We start from the raw sequence: 14,182 nt of genomic DNA, 5'->3' as shown, positions 1-14,182 counted from the left end.
GATTTTTTTAATCACTGAAGTTGGAGACATATCTTCCTCACTAACTTTAAGCGTCAGCTGTCAGAGCAGCTTACCGATCGCTGCAGGTGTACACAGCCCATCTGTAAATAGCCCATCCAACCAACTACCTACCTCATCCCCATATTTGTTTTTCTGCTCTTTTGCACACCAGTATTTCTACTTGCACATATCACTCCAGTGTAAGTTGCTAAATTGTAATTACTTCGCCACTATTGGCCTATTTATTGCCTTACCTCATTTGCACACAGTGTACACAGATTTTTCTTTTGTGTTATTGTCTGTACGTTTGTTTATCCCCTGTGCAACTGTGTTGTTTTTGTCGCACTGCTTTGCTTTATCTTGGCCAGGTCGCAGTTGTAAATGAGAACTTGTTCTCAACTGGCCTACCTGGTTAAATAAAGGTGAAATAAAAAAATTAAAAAAAATACAGAGTGTAGTGCGTACGGCCCAGTACATCATTGGGGCCAAGCTTGCTGCCATCCAGGACCTATAGACCAGGCAGTGTCAGATGAAAGCCCATACAATTGTAGGAGACTCCAGTCACCCAAGTTATAGACTTTTCTCTGCTACCGCACAGCAAGCGGTACCGGAGCACCAAGTCTAGGACCAAAAGGCTCCGGAACAGCTTCTACCCACCAAGCCATAAGACTGCTGAGATATTTTCTTCTTGAACTGCACTGTTGGTTAAGGGCATGTAAGTAAGCATTTCACGGTAAAGTCTACACTTGTTGTATTCGGGCGTTAGAGACAAATAAAATTAGATTTCATTTGATTTTGTACACTGCTGCTACTCGCTGTTTATTATCTATCTATCTATCTATCTATCTATCAGTCACTTCACCCCTACCTACATGTACAAATTACCTCAACTACCAGTACCCCCTGTATATAGCCTCGTTGATAAAATGTTATTGTTATGTTGTTATTGTGTTACTTTTTATTCTTTTTTTACTTTAGTGTATTTGGTAAATATTTTCTTAACTCTTCTTGAACTGCACTGTTGGTTAAGGGATTGTAAGTAACCATTTCACGGTAAGGTCTACACTTGTTGTACTCGGCGCATGTAACAAATAAAGTTTGATTTGATATTCAAATTCCTTAGCTAGTCATTAGTTCACAATAATTATTATTTTGATGGAAAACTGAATTTTGCTTCTTAAGTCTTTAGAAGTTAAGTCGATATTCACTCGATAACGTTATTGAAAAATGTTTTTTTGGCTAAATGTGCCAACTCCTTTCTTGCTGCGAAAAAACTAACAATTTGGCTAGTTTTTAGGCCTTGTGGGTTGGTTTTGAGTAATCCATTTGAACCAGACCTGGCAACCCTGACCGGCTGCGTAATAGTGGTGCCCTAAAGTCGTGATAAGCCCCGTCATTCTGGGTGAGGGTACGGCTGTTTAGTCTAAATTCTACAATAGTGCCTGGAAATAAGATGACATTGCTAAACGAGTCAAATATTTAGTAGGAAACAACTTTGTCAGCATTATCATGTCGTCAAATGTACTTTAGACAGATGGCAATGTTGTCATCAAGCAAAGTTCGTCAAAAATAGTTAGCAATGCTAACGGCAGCTACCTCAATTTTAGCTAACGTTATACTGCATCTAAAGTCAATCTGGCGACATCAAAATGAGGACAAAAGGTTTTGCTACTAAATATTTGCATCCTTTTGAATGGCATTGTATTTCTAAGCCACTGTAACGCACTTTTGATGAAATCTTAATCAGTGCTCATTGACGATACATTTTAGTAGAATGCTCAGTTGGGCATTAGTTCAAAACAATATTGTGATGAAACATGCAACCCATTAAGAGAGTGAAGTAATATAAGAACTCTCCTCCAGCTATATCACTCACCAACATGGGGTTTCCTTCCGTCAGAATCTTGGCGAAGGCCTCTGGGGATAGATCCTGTAGGTCCACTCCATTGATCGTCAGGAGCTTGTCTCCTTCTCTGAGGAACAACAACACCACATACCTGTATATATTATATGTATATATTATATGTATATATACACTGCTCAAAAAAATAAAGGGAACACTAAAATAACACATCCTAGATCTGAATGAATGAAATAATCTTATTAAATACTTTTTTCTTTACATAGTTGAATGTGCTGACAACAAAATCACACAAAAATAATCAATGGAAATCCAATTTATCAACCCATGGAGGTCTGGATTTGGAGTCACACTCAAAATTAAAGTGGAAAACCACACTACAGGCTGATCCAACTTTGATGTAATGTCCTTAAAACAAGTCAAAATGAGGCTCAGTAGTGTGTGTGGCCTCCACGTGCCTGTATGACCTCCCTACAACGCCTGGGCATGCTCCTGATGAGGTGGCGGATGGTCTCCTGAGGGATCTCCTCCCAGACCTGGACTAAAGCATCTACCAACTCCTGGATAGTCTGTGGTGCAACGTGGCTTTGGTGGATGGAGCGAGACATGATGTCCCAGATGTGCTCAATTGGATTCAGGTCTGGGGAACGGGCGGGCCAGTCCACAGCATCAATGCCTTCCTCTTGCAGGAACTGCTGACACACTCCAGCCACATGAGGTCTAGCATTGTCTTTTGCATTAGGAGGAACCCAGAGCCAACCGCACCAACATATGGTCTCACAAGGGGTCTGAGGATCTCATCTCGGTACCTAATGGCAGTCAGGCTACCTCTGGCGAGCACATGGAGGGCTGTGCGGCCCCCCAAAGAAATGCCACCCCACACCATGACTGACCCACCGCCAAACCGGTCATGCTGGAGGATGTTGCAGGCGGCAGAACGTTCTCCACGGCGTCTCCAGACTCTGTCACGTCTGTCTCATGTGCTCAGTGTGAACCTGCTTTCATCTGTGAAGAGCACAGGGCGCCAGTGGCGAATTTGCCAATCTTGGTGTTCTCTGGCAATTGCCAAACGTCCTGCACGGTGTTGGGCTGTAAGCAAAACCCCCACCTGTGGACGTCGGGCCCTCATACCACCCTCATGGAGTCTGTTTCTGACCGTTTGAGCAGACACATGCACATTTGTGGCCTGCTTGAGGTCATTTTGCAGGGCTCTGGCAGTGCTCCTCCTGCTCCTCCTTGCACAAAGGTGGAGGTAGCGGTCCTGCTGCTGGTTTGTTGCCCTCCTATGGCCTCCTCCACGTCTCCTGATGTACTGGCCTGTCTCCTGGTAGCGCCTCCATGCTCTGGACACTACGCTGACAGACACAGCAAACCTTCTTGCCACAGCTCGCATTGATGTGCCATCCTGGATGAGCTGCACTACCTGAGCCACTTGTGTGGGTTGTAGACTCCGTCTCATGCTACCACTAGAGTGAAAGCACCGCCAGCATTCAAAAGTGACCAAAACATCAGACAGGAAGCATAGGAACTGAGAAGTGGTCTGTGGTCACCACCTGCAGAACCACTCCTTTATTGGGGGTGTCTTGCTAATTGCCTATAATTTCCACCTGTTGTCTATTCCATTTGCACAACAGCATGTTGTGCAAATGGACAGTTTGATTTCACAGAAGTGTGATTGACTTGGAGTTACATTGTGTTGTTTAAGTGTTCCCTTTATTTTTTTGAGCAGTGTATATTATGTTTTTTCATCGCAACCGCCAACCACAGGAGGAATCTCAATGAGTGTAGACTGCCTGCTGCCGCTCTGCTAATCATCAGATGGGGGGAAGGAGAGGAGGCAGCGGGCCCACGTGGGTAACTGTGGGTGCCCTGCCTTGATTGGGTAACTGATCAATGAAACAATTACAATAAACTGCATAATCAATAAATGTGACTGGTCAATATGTCGGTATGACATTTTTGTATTATTATCATTTTAAAAATATTTTTTTATCCAACCACCAGAGCCCGATCTCAATGTTCAAAATACACCAGAGATTTAGCGACCGAAAATCAAAAGTTTATAAAAACATAACTGTGAATTAAGTTTTATCACAAGCACATACAGGTGTCTGCCAAAATAAAGGAAACACCAACATAAAATGTCTTGAAGGGTGTTGTGTCACCACGAGCTGCCAGAACAGCTTCAATGCGCCTTGGCATAGATTCTACAAGTGGACCTAAACCATGTCAGGAAATTGCACCTGACACCATAACATGTAATTTGTAGCCAACTATAGGCTACAGATTGTTGCCATAGGCATACTATCCATAGAAGGATTTTGTAACCTCTTACCCTGGCAATTTGACTGTTAAACTCATGGGTACACTAGCAATGGATGCCAGTCCTGACTTGAATGGGAACTGCCATGTTTGGTTCCAGCTGTCGGTTTGCCTTTTGCAGATTTCAAAATATAATATTGCGGGAAAAACGTACAGTTTGGAAAGCAAATGAAAAGAGAAGTGCTGAAAAGAGAAGACTCATCTCTCTGTAGAACCAATAGAACAATATTTACTCAACAACACCCAATGTGTAGCTCATCTTGAGATAGGCTTTTGCTACGACAGGCGCATCGGTCATCACCGTGAGTAGCCTATGGCTTCATCTTCATCATTAGGAAAGTCAGTGTGCCACTGGAAATTGTATTTAGCAGCCTACAATATATATAAATATATATATATATATATACACACTGTACATTGCCTCCAAATATTGTACAATCTGTGTATGTAACAGGGTTGATTATGTTTCCTCTTGCCTCTAAAGAAAGGTGTATTTAATGTTCAAGCATTCTTATTGGTTGGTTCAACTCTGATGACAATAAGGCGTGTTGTGATTGGCCCCGCTTGCAGATAGGGGAGATCGCGAACGTCAGGTCTTCCCTGTATGAAAATGTGATGCAAGGGGTAGATCACATTCTGAATACTGTTTTCTATTTTCTATTTTTTACAATGTGTAAAAGTTTGCTGTACGTTACTGATTTATACATGTGTGGGTATATGGTACCTGTTAGGGATTGAGGGGCTTTCTGGGATGTGCTTTGGCATATGATTGCTGTAAATAAGTGTGTTAGCTAGCAAACACCGATGTAATGGTCACATAAGCCCACTGCTAACAGTTGTCTTCATGCTACAGATTTTGCCATCGACAGCCATCAATATCGTTAAGCCCTGCACAACTAACGTGATGTTTCCTATTTAATAACAGCAACAGAAATAAATTATGCTCAACTGGGACCACTGGCTGATGTGATTTATTTGGACAAAACACAACGCAAGGAGAGTACGATTTACATCTGTTACATGTGTTGCTTCATTGGCCGGGGCTATTGTTTGCTTGAATTCACGACCAGATTGATCTCAGTTTGTCAGAGCAGCCAGTCATTTCGGTCATTTGTGTGGTATTAAAAAAGATTCAGCTAATGTCTTCTGGCATGTAAATTATGTAGAATTGCATTAAATGCATTTTTAAAAGGCAGATTTTTTAAAAGGGGATCTCTAAAAAATAAAAAATAAAAAGCCCTGGGGCCTATGATTTCTTAATTTGGCCCTGCACAGACCCCGTGGTTCAATCTACACAGACCCCGTGGTTCAATCTACACAGACCCCGTGGTTCAATCTACACAGACCCCCGTGGTTCAATCTACACAGACCCCCGTGGTTCAATCTCCACAGACCCCCGTGGTTCAATCTCCACAGACCCCCGTGGTTCAATCTCCACAGACCCCCGTGGTTCAATCTCCACAGACCCCGTGGTTCAATCTCCACAGACCCCGTGGTTCAATCTCCACAGACCCCGTGGTTCAATCTACACGGACCTGGAGAAAAACAATACAGCTTTTTATGACATTCAGGGGTGGAATTACCAAATTAAATAACTCTGTGACCTCACCCCTGACATTAGATCAAAAACTATTTCTTTACATCATAAAGGAGTTTTACTATGGGAAGTCCCTATGGTTTCCCCCTAAAATGTCTCAACTCCTCTATCCTTAAAAGGTTTCAACCTACAGTATATTCAAATTCTTCACAGATAAACAGAGAGGTTATCAGAGGTTACCTGGCGAAGGCTCCTCCTCCTTGTCCTCCTTTCTTGAACTTGAGGACCTTCTCCACTTCATAGTGGTGTTTCCCATCCTCCTCTGTGTGAAGAATAGAGATACCTCCCTTCACAGGTGAATCCTATGGACCGGAATGGAAAACATAGCAACTCACATTACCATACATGGTTGAAAACAAAGCCTTAACCTCCACATGACGACTACTACTGTATACATTGTTGAAAAGACCAAAGATCATATCCCTGATCCCTCACATTTCTACTACCCTACATTGTTACAATTCAAAGAGAAAACTACAACATAAACTGGAAGGGAAGTGATGCAGTCATATCACTTACTTTGATATCCATATCCTTCTCTAGGTCTTCCTACTGGTAGTATGTAGGCAGTCTCCCCACTGGTAGTGAGTGTTAGCAGTCTTCCTACTGGTAGTATGTAGGCAGTCTTCCCACTGGTAGTGTGTGGGCAGTGCCACAAGTCCTGACTTAAATAGCTTTGTATAGGAGGGTTGACCAGGCACTTCTGCATCATGTGACCCGAGCAGCCAGAGAGGAAGTAGGTACACTCACACAAGAGGGACTATTATTTTGCCAAAAGAGGATCTTCTGCAGAACGAGGAACTGGTCATGAGTTGTAAAATGTAAAAACAATAGATTACAAGAACACAGCTGTTTGAGTTTTAAATGGACCATTCACAGTCTGCTTGTGTACTAGCTATCCACTCATTAAACTCCTGCCTTGTCCTGTGTAGAAAATGTTGGCTTTCCAGGTATTACATTTACATTTAAGTCATTTAGCAGACGCTCTTAACCAGAGCGACTTACAAATTGGTGCATTCACCTTATGATATCCAGTGGAACAACCACTTTACAATAGGTATGACATGGCATCAACATCATCACCACACATAGATCTGTGGCTTCGGTAGTTCCTTGTTATCCTGGTCCCTGATCACTTTGTGCCGTCAGGCCAACTCATATGGTCATTGTTTGGCAAGACAGCACACACAGACCTGGAATCAGCTCCCTGTTGCAACAGGAAGAAATTACTCACTACATACAGCTGAAGTCGGAAGTTTACATACACTTAAGTTGGAGTCATTAAAACTCGTTTTTCAACCACTCCACAAATTTCTTGTTAACAAACTATAGTTTTGGCAAATCGGTTAGGACATCTACTTTGTGCATAACACAAGTCATTTTTCCAACAATTGTTAACAGACAGATGACGTCATGGCTTTAGAAGCTTCTGATAGGCTAATTGACATCATTTGAGTGAATTAGAGGTGTACGTGTGGATGTATTTCAAGGCCTACCTTCAAACTCAGTGCCTCTTTGCTTGACATCATGGGAAAATCAAAATAAATCAACCAAGACCTCAGAAAAAGAATTGTAGACCTCCACAAGTCTGGTTCATCCTTGGGAGCAATTTCCAAATGCCTGAAGGTACCACGTTCATCTGTACAAACAATAGTATGCAAGTATAAACACCACGGGACCACGTAGTCATCATACCACTCAGGAAGGAGATGCGTTCTGTCTCCTAGAGATGAACATACCTTGGTGTGAAAAGTACAAATCAATCCCAGAACAACAGCAAAGGACCTTGTGAAGATGCTGGAGGAAACAGGTACAAAAGTATCTATATCCACAGTAAAATGAGTCCTATATCGACATAACCTGAAAGGCCGCTCAGCAAGGAAGAAGCCACAGCTCCAAAACCACCATTAAAAAAAGCCAGACTACGGTTTACAACTGTACATGGGGACAAAGATCGTACTTTTTGGAGAAATGTCCTCTGGTCTGATGAAACAGAAATAGAACTGTTTGGCCATAATGACTATCGTTATGTTTGAAGGAAAAAGGGGGGAGGCTTGCAAGCCGAAGAACACCATCCCAAATGTGAAGCACGGGGGTGGCAGCATCATGTTGTGGGGGTGCTTTGCTGCAGGAGGGACTGGTGCACTTCACAAAATAGATGGCATCATGAGGGGAAATTATGTGGATATATTGAAGCAACATCAAGACATCAGTCAGGAAGTTAAAGCTTGGTCGCAAATGGGTCTTCCAAATGGACAATGACCCCAAGCATACTTCCAAAGTTGTGGCAAAATGGCTTAATGACAACAAAGTCAAGGTATTAGAGTGGCCATCACAAAGCCCTGAACTCAATCCCATAGAAAATTTGTGGGCAGAACTGAAAAAGTGTGTGTGAGCAAGGATGCCTACAAACCCGACTCAGTTACACCTGCTCTGTCAGGAGGAATGGGCCAAAATGAACCCAACTTATTGTGGGAAGCTCGTGGAAGACTACCCAAAACATTTGACCCAAGTTAAACAATTTAAAGGCAACGCTACCAAATACTAATTGAGTGTATGTAAACTTCTGACCCACTGGGAATGTGATGAAATAAATAATTCTCTCTATTATTCTGACATTTCACATTCTTAAAATAAAGTGGTGATCCTAACTGACCTAAGACAGGGAATTTTTACTAGATTTAATATCACGAATTGTGAAAAACTGAGTTTAAATGTATTTGGCTAAGGTGTATGTAAACTTCCGACTTCAACTGTACATCACAATAGAGATGGCTGTTGAAGTGAACCCATGAAAGACAACATGTTTTTGGTTGACCGAGCTTTCTCAAAACATCTATTGACATGATGCTCGATTAGAGTTGTTTACACATTGAAATGCATCCCTTTAGTAACTAGACGTTGGCTGTTTGAAAGTAGAGTGCATTGTTATTTCCAGAAGTGGGATGTTAAAATAGCAGAAGCATTTGAAGTTCTAGATCATTAAAGGTACAGGTGGTTGCTGAATTAATGTACAGATTTGAAGATTAGGGATGTTGATTTAAACAATAAAAGGTTTATGCATACAGGTGAGTGAACACACATGTGCACATACACTAACACATACAAACACAATAACACACTGCCTCACTAACACAATACAGAGACATGATCCTTCACCTCCATGGGAAAGCCTAGAAAGGGGAACAGAGAGGGGAACTGAGATGATGACCCTGTAGAGGAAATCACATCACAATCACAGCTTCCTCTGTGAAGTCAACTGAAAATATGAGGTTCTCCCAGATTAACTTGATCATGTTGACCATTCACGGTGTGTGTGTCTGTGTGTGTCTGTGTAAGATACTTACACTACTGTTCAACAGTTTGGGATCACTTAGAAATGTCCTTATTTTTTAAAGAAAAGCAAATGTTTTGTTCATTAAAATAACATCAAATTGATCCGAAATACAGTGTAGACATTGTTAACGTTGTAAATGACTATTGTAGCTGGAAATGGCAGATTTGTTATGGAATATCTACATAGGCGTACAGAGGCCCATTATCAGCAGCCATCATTCCTGTGTTCCAATGGCACGTTGTGTTAGCTAATCCAAGTTTATAATTTTAAAAGGCTAATTGATCATTAGAAAACCCGTTTGCAATTATGTTAGCACAGCTGGAAACTGTTGTGCTGATTTAAAGAAGGAATATCAAATCAAATCAAATGTATTTATATAGCCCTTCTTACATCAGCTGATATCTCAAAGTGCTGTAAAGAAACCCAGCCTAAAACCCCAAACAGCAAGCAATGCAGGTGTAGAAGCACGGTGGCTAGGAAAAACTCCCTAGAAAGGCCAAAACCTAGGAAGAAACCTAGAGAGGAACCAGGCTATGAGGGGTGGCCAGTCCTCTTCTGGCTGTGCCGGGTGGAGATTATAACAGAACATGGCCAAGATGTTCAAATGTTCATAAATGACCAGCATGGTCAAATAATAATAATCACAGTAGTTGTCGAGGGTGCAACAAGTCAGCACCTCAAGAGTAAATGTCAGTTGGCTTTTCATAGCCGATCATTGAGAGTATCTCTACCGCTCCTGCTGTCTCTAGAGAGTTGAAAACAGCAGGTCTGGGACAGGTAGCCCGTCCGGTGAACAGGTCAGGGTTCCATAGCCGCAGGCAGAACAGTTGAAACTGGAACAGCAGCACGGCCAGGTGGACTGGGGACAGCAAGGAGTCATCATGTCAGGTAGTCCTGAGGCATGGTCCTAGGGCTCAGGTCCTCCGAGAGAGAGAAAGAAAGAAAGAGAGAATTAGAGAGAGCATACTTAAATTCACACAGGACACCGGATAAGACAGGAGAAATACTCCAGATATAACAGACTGACCCTAGCCCCCCGACACATAAACTACTGCAGCATAAATACTGGAGGCTGAGACAGGAGGGGTCAGGAGACACTGTGGCCCCATCCGACGATACCCCCGGACAGGGCCAAACAGGAAGGATATAACCCCACCCACTTTGCCAAAGCACAGCCCCGACACCACTAGAGGGATATCTTCAACCACCAACTTACCATCCTGAGACAAGGCCGAGTATAGCCCACAAAGATCTCCGCCACGGCACAACCCAAGGGGGGGCGCCAACCCAGACAGGAAGACCATGTCAGTGACTCAACCCACTCAAGTGACGCACCCCTCCTAGGGATGGCATGGAAGAACACCAATAAGCCAGTGACTCAGCCCCTGTAATAGGGTTAGAGGCAGAGAATCCCAGTGGAGAGAGGGGAACCGGCCAGGCAGAGACAGCAAGGGCGGTTCGTTGCTCCAGAGCCTTTCCGTTCACCTTACATTTACATTTACATTTAAGGCATTTAGCAGACGCTCTTATCCAGAGCGACTTACAAATTGGTGCATTCACCTTATAATATCCAGTGGAACAACCACTTTACAATAGTGCATCTAAATCTTTTAAGGGGGGGGGGGGGTTAGAAGGATTACTTTATCCTATCCCAGGTATTCCTTAAAGAGGTGGGGTTTCAGGTGTCTCCGGAAGGTGGTGATTGACTCCGCTGTCCTGGCGTCGTGAGGGAGCTTGTTCCACCATTGGGGTGCCAGAGCAGCGAACAGTTTTGACTGGGCTGAGCGGGAACTGTGCTTCCTCAGAGGTAGGGAGGCGAGCAGGCCAGAGGTGGATGAACGCAGTGCCCTTGTTTGGGTGTAGGGCCTGATCAGAGCCTGAAGGTACGGAGGTGCCGTTCCCCTCACAGCTCCGTAGGCAAGCACCATGGTCTTGTAGCGGATGCGAGCTTCAACTGGAAGCCAGTGGAGAGAGCGAAGGAGCGGAGTGACGTGAGAGGACTTGGGAAGGTTGAACACCAGACGGGCAGCGGCGTTCTGGATGAGTTGTAGGGGTTTAGTGGCACAGGCAGGGAGCCCAGCCAACAGCGAGTTGCAGTAATCCAGGCGGGAGATGACAAGTGCCTGGATTAGGACCTGCGCCGCTTCCTGTGTGAGGCAGGGTCGTACTCTGCGAATGTTGTAGAGCATGAACCTACAGGATCGGGTCACCGCCTTGATGTTAGTGGAGAACGACAGGGTGTTGTCCAGGGTCACGCCGAGGCTCTTAGCACTCTGGGAGGAGGACACAAGGGCCAGACTACACTCAATCATAGGACCCACTGAAGAGATGAGTCTTCAGTAAAGACTTAAAGGTTGAGACCGAGTCTGCATCTCTCACATGGGTAGGCAGACTATTCCATAAAAATGGAGCTCTATAGGAAAAAGCCCTGCCTCCAGCTGTTTACTTAGAAATTCAAGGGACAATTAGGAGGCCTGCGTCTTGTGACCGTAGCATACGTGTAGGTATGTACGGCAGGACCAAATCGGAAAGATAGGTAGGAGCAAGCCCATGTAATGCTTTGTAGGTTAGCAGTAAAACCTTGAAATCAGCCCTTGCCTTAACAGGAAGCCAGCGTAGGGAGGCTAACACTGGAGTAATATGATCAAATTTTTGGGTTCTAGTCAGGATTCTAGCAACCGTATTTAGCACTAACTGAAGTTTATTTAGTGCTTTATCCGGGTAGCCGGAAAGTAGAGCATTGCAGTAGTCCAACCTAGAAGTAACAAAAGCATGGATTAATTTTTCTGCATCATTTGTGGACAGAAAGTTTCAGATTTTTGCAATGTTACGTAGATGGAAAAAAGCTGCCCTTGAAACAGTCTTGATATGTTCTTCAAAAGAGAGATCAGGGTCCAGAGTAACGCCGATGTCCTTCACAGTTTTATTTGAGACGACTGTACAACCATCAAGATTAATTGTCAGATTTAACAGAAGATCTCTTTGTTTCTTGGGACCTAGAACAAGCATCTCTGTTTTGTCCGAGTTTAAAAGTAGAACGTTTGCAGCCATCCACTTCTTTATGTCTGAAACACAGGCTTCTAGCGAGGGCAATTTTGGGGCTTGTCACACCCTGACCTGAGAGAGCCTTTTTATGTCTCTATTTAGGTTTGATCAGGGTGTGATTTGGGTGGGCATTCTATGTCCTTTTTTCTATGTTTTTGTATTTCTTTGTTTTGGCCTGGTATGGCTCTCAATCAGGGACAGCTGTACATCGTTGTCGCTGATTGGGAGCCATACTTAGGCAGTCTGTTTTCCTTTGGGGTTTTGTGGGTAGTTGTTTTCTGTCTTGTGTTTTTCACCTGACAGAACTGTTGGCTTTCGTTTTTGTTTCGTCATTTATAATAAATTATGACTACTTACCACGCTGCATCTTGGTCCCCTCTTTCAGACGATCGTTACAAGGCTTCACCATGTTTCATTGAAATGTACAGCTGTGTGTCATCCGCATAGCAGTGAAATGAATCATTATGTTTTCGAATGACATCCCCAAGAGGTAAAATATATAGTGAAAACAATAGTGGTCCTAAAACGGAACCTTGCGGAACACCAAAATGTACAGTTGATTTGTCAGAGGACAAACCATTCACAGAGACAAACTGATATCTTTCCGACAGATAAGATGTAAACCAGGCCAGAACTTGTCCGTGTAGACCAATTTGGGTTTCCAATCTCTCCAAAAGAATGTGGTGATCGATGGTATCAAAAACAGCACTAAGATCTAGGAGCACGAGGACAGATGCAGAGCCTCGATCTGACATCATTAAAAGGTCATTTACCACCTTCACAAGTGCAGTCTCAGTGCTATGATGGGGTCTAAAACCAGACTGAAGCGTTTCGTATAGATTGTTTGTCTTCAGGAAGGCAGTGAGTTGCTACGCAACAGCTTTTTCAAAATTTTTGGAGAGGAATGGAAGATTCGATATAGGCCGATAGTTTTTTATATTTTCTGGGTCAAGGTTTGGCTTTTTCAAGAGGCTTTTTTAGTGAGTTTGGTACACATCCGGTGCATAGAGAGCCGTTTATTATGTTCAACATAGGAGGGCCAAGCACAGGAAGCAGCTCTTTCAGTAGTTTAGTTGGAATAGGGTCCAGTATGCAGCTGGCCTTTAGACTAGTTGAGTATCTGGAACATCAGCATTTGTGGGTTCGATTACAGGCTCAAAATGGCCAGTAACAAAGAACTTTCTTCTGAAATTGTCACGTCCTGACCAGCAGAGGGCGTTTTGCTTAGTCTTGGTCAGGATGTGGCAGGGGGTTTGTGTTTGTTAAATGTTGGGTTGATGATTGGGACTTCCAATTGAAAGCAGGTGTGTATAGTTGCCTTTGATTGGAAGTCCTATATAGGTGTGTGTGTTTGTCTTTGGGGTTATGGGGAATTGTTTTTGCACTGCGTTTCATACACTGCAGAGCTGTTGTAAATCGTGAGTACCGGTCATTGTTTTGTTTTCCCTGTGGATGCTTTTTTTCATTTACCAATTAAAAGAATGAGTGTCCACACTTCCGATGCGCCTTGGTCCTTCTCTCTCCTGTCTGACATTTTCGCCGAAGAGTACGACTTATTTTGTGACAGATTCGTCAGTCTATTCCTGTTCTTAGAAATGACGGCTATTCTATGCGATCAATTGCCAAGAAATTGAAGATCTCGTACATCATTGTGTACTACTCCCTTCACAAAACAGCTCAAACTGGCTCTAACCAGAATAGAAAGAGGATTGGGAGGTCCCGGTGCACAACTGAGCAAGAGGACAAGTACATTAGAGTGTCTAATTTGAGAAACAGACCCCTCACAAGTCCTCAACTGGCAGCTTCATTAAATAGGGGCCGCAAAACACCAGTCTCAACAGTGAAGAGGTGACTCTGGGATGCTGGCCTTCTAGGCAGAGTTCCTCTGTCCAGTGTCTGTGTTATTTTGCCCATCTTAATCTTTTATTTTTATTGGCCAGTCTGATATATGGCTTTTTCTTTTTCTAAATCTGAGACACTCAAATGAGTATGGTATGTTACGCTTAGTATAGTTATTTAA

General features: G+C 43.3%; 1 long non-coding RNA gene across 2 annotated transcripts in view; it reads right to left on the bottom strand.

Annotated features, from left to right (window-relative positions):
• The window catches only part of LOC106609070 (uncharacterized), a 30,936-nt gene extending 24,436 nt beyond the window's left edge, over positions 1-6,500 (bottom strand). For both annotated transcript variants that reach the window (XR_006760072.1, XR_006760071.1), the window contains exons 1-3: positions 6,300-6,500; positions 5,961-6,082; positions 1,877-1,973 (exon numbers count right to left, since the gene is read on the bottom strand). This is a non-coding gene — a long non-coding RNA (uncharacterized lncRNA). The remainder of the gene's footprint in view (positions 1-1,876; positions 1,974-5,960; positions 6,083-6,299) is intronic.
• Positions 6,501-14,182: the final 7,682 nt, after the last annotated feature.

This window comes from Salmo salar, chromosome ssa17 (genome assembly GCF_905237065.1).
Source record: "Salmo salar chromosome ssa17, Ssal_v3.1, whole genome shotgun sequence".
Taxonomy (NCBI): domain Eukaryota; kingdom Metazoa; phylum Chordata; class Actinopteri; order Salmoniformes; family Salmonidae; genus Salmo; species Salmo salar.
Note: the sequence above shows the minus strand (reverse complement) of the source record. Positions and strands in the feature narration are given on the sequence as shown.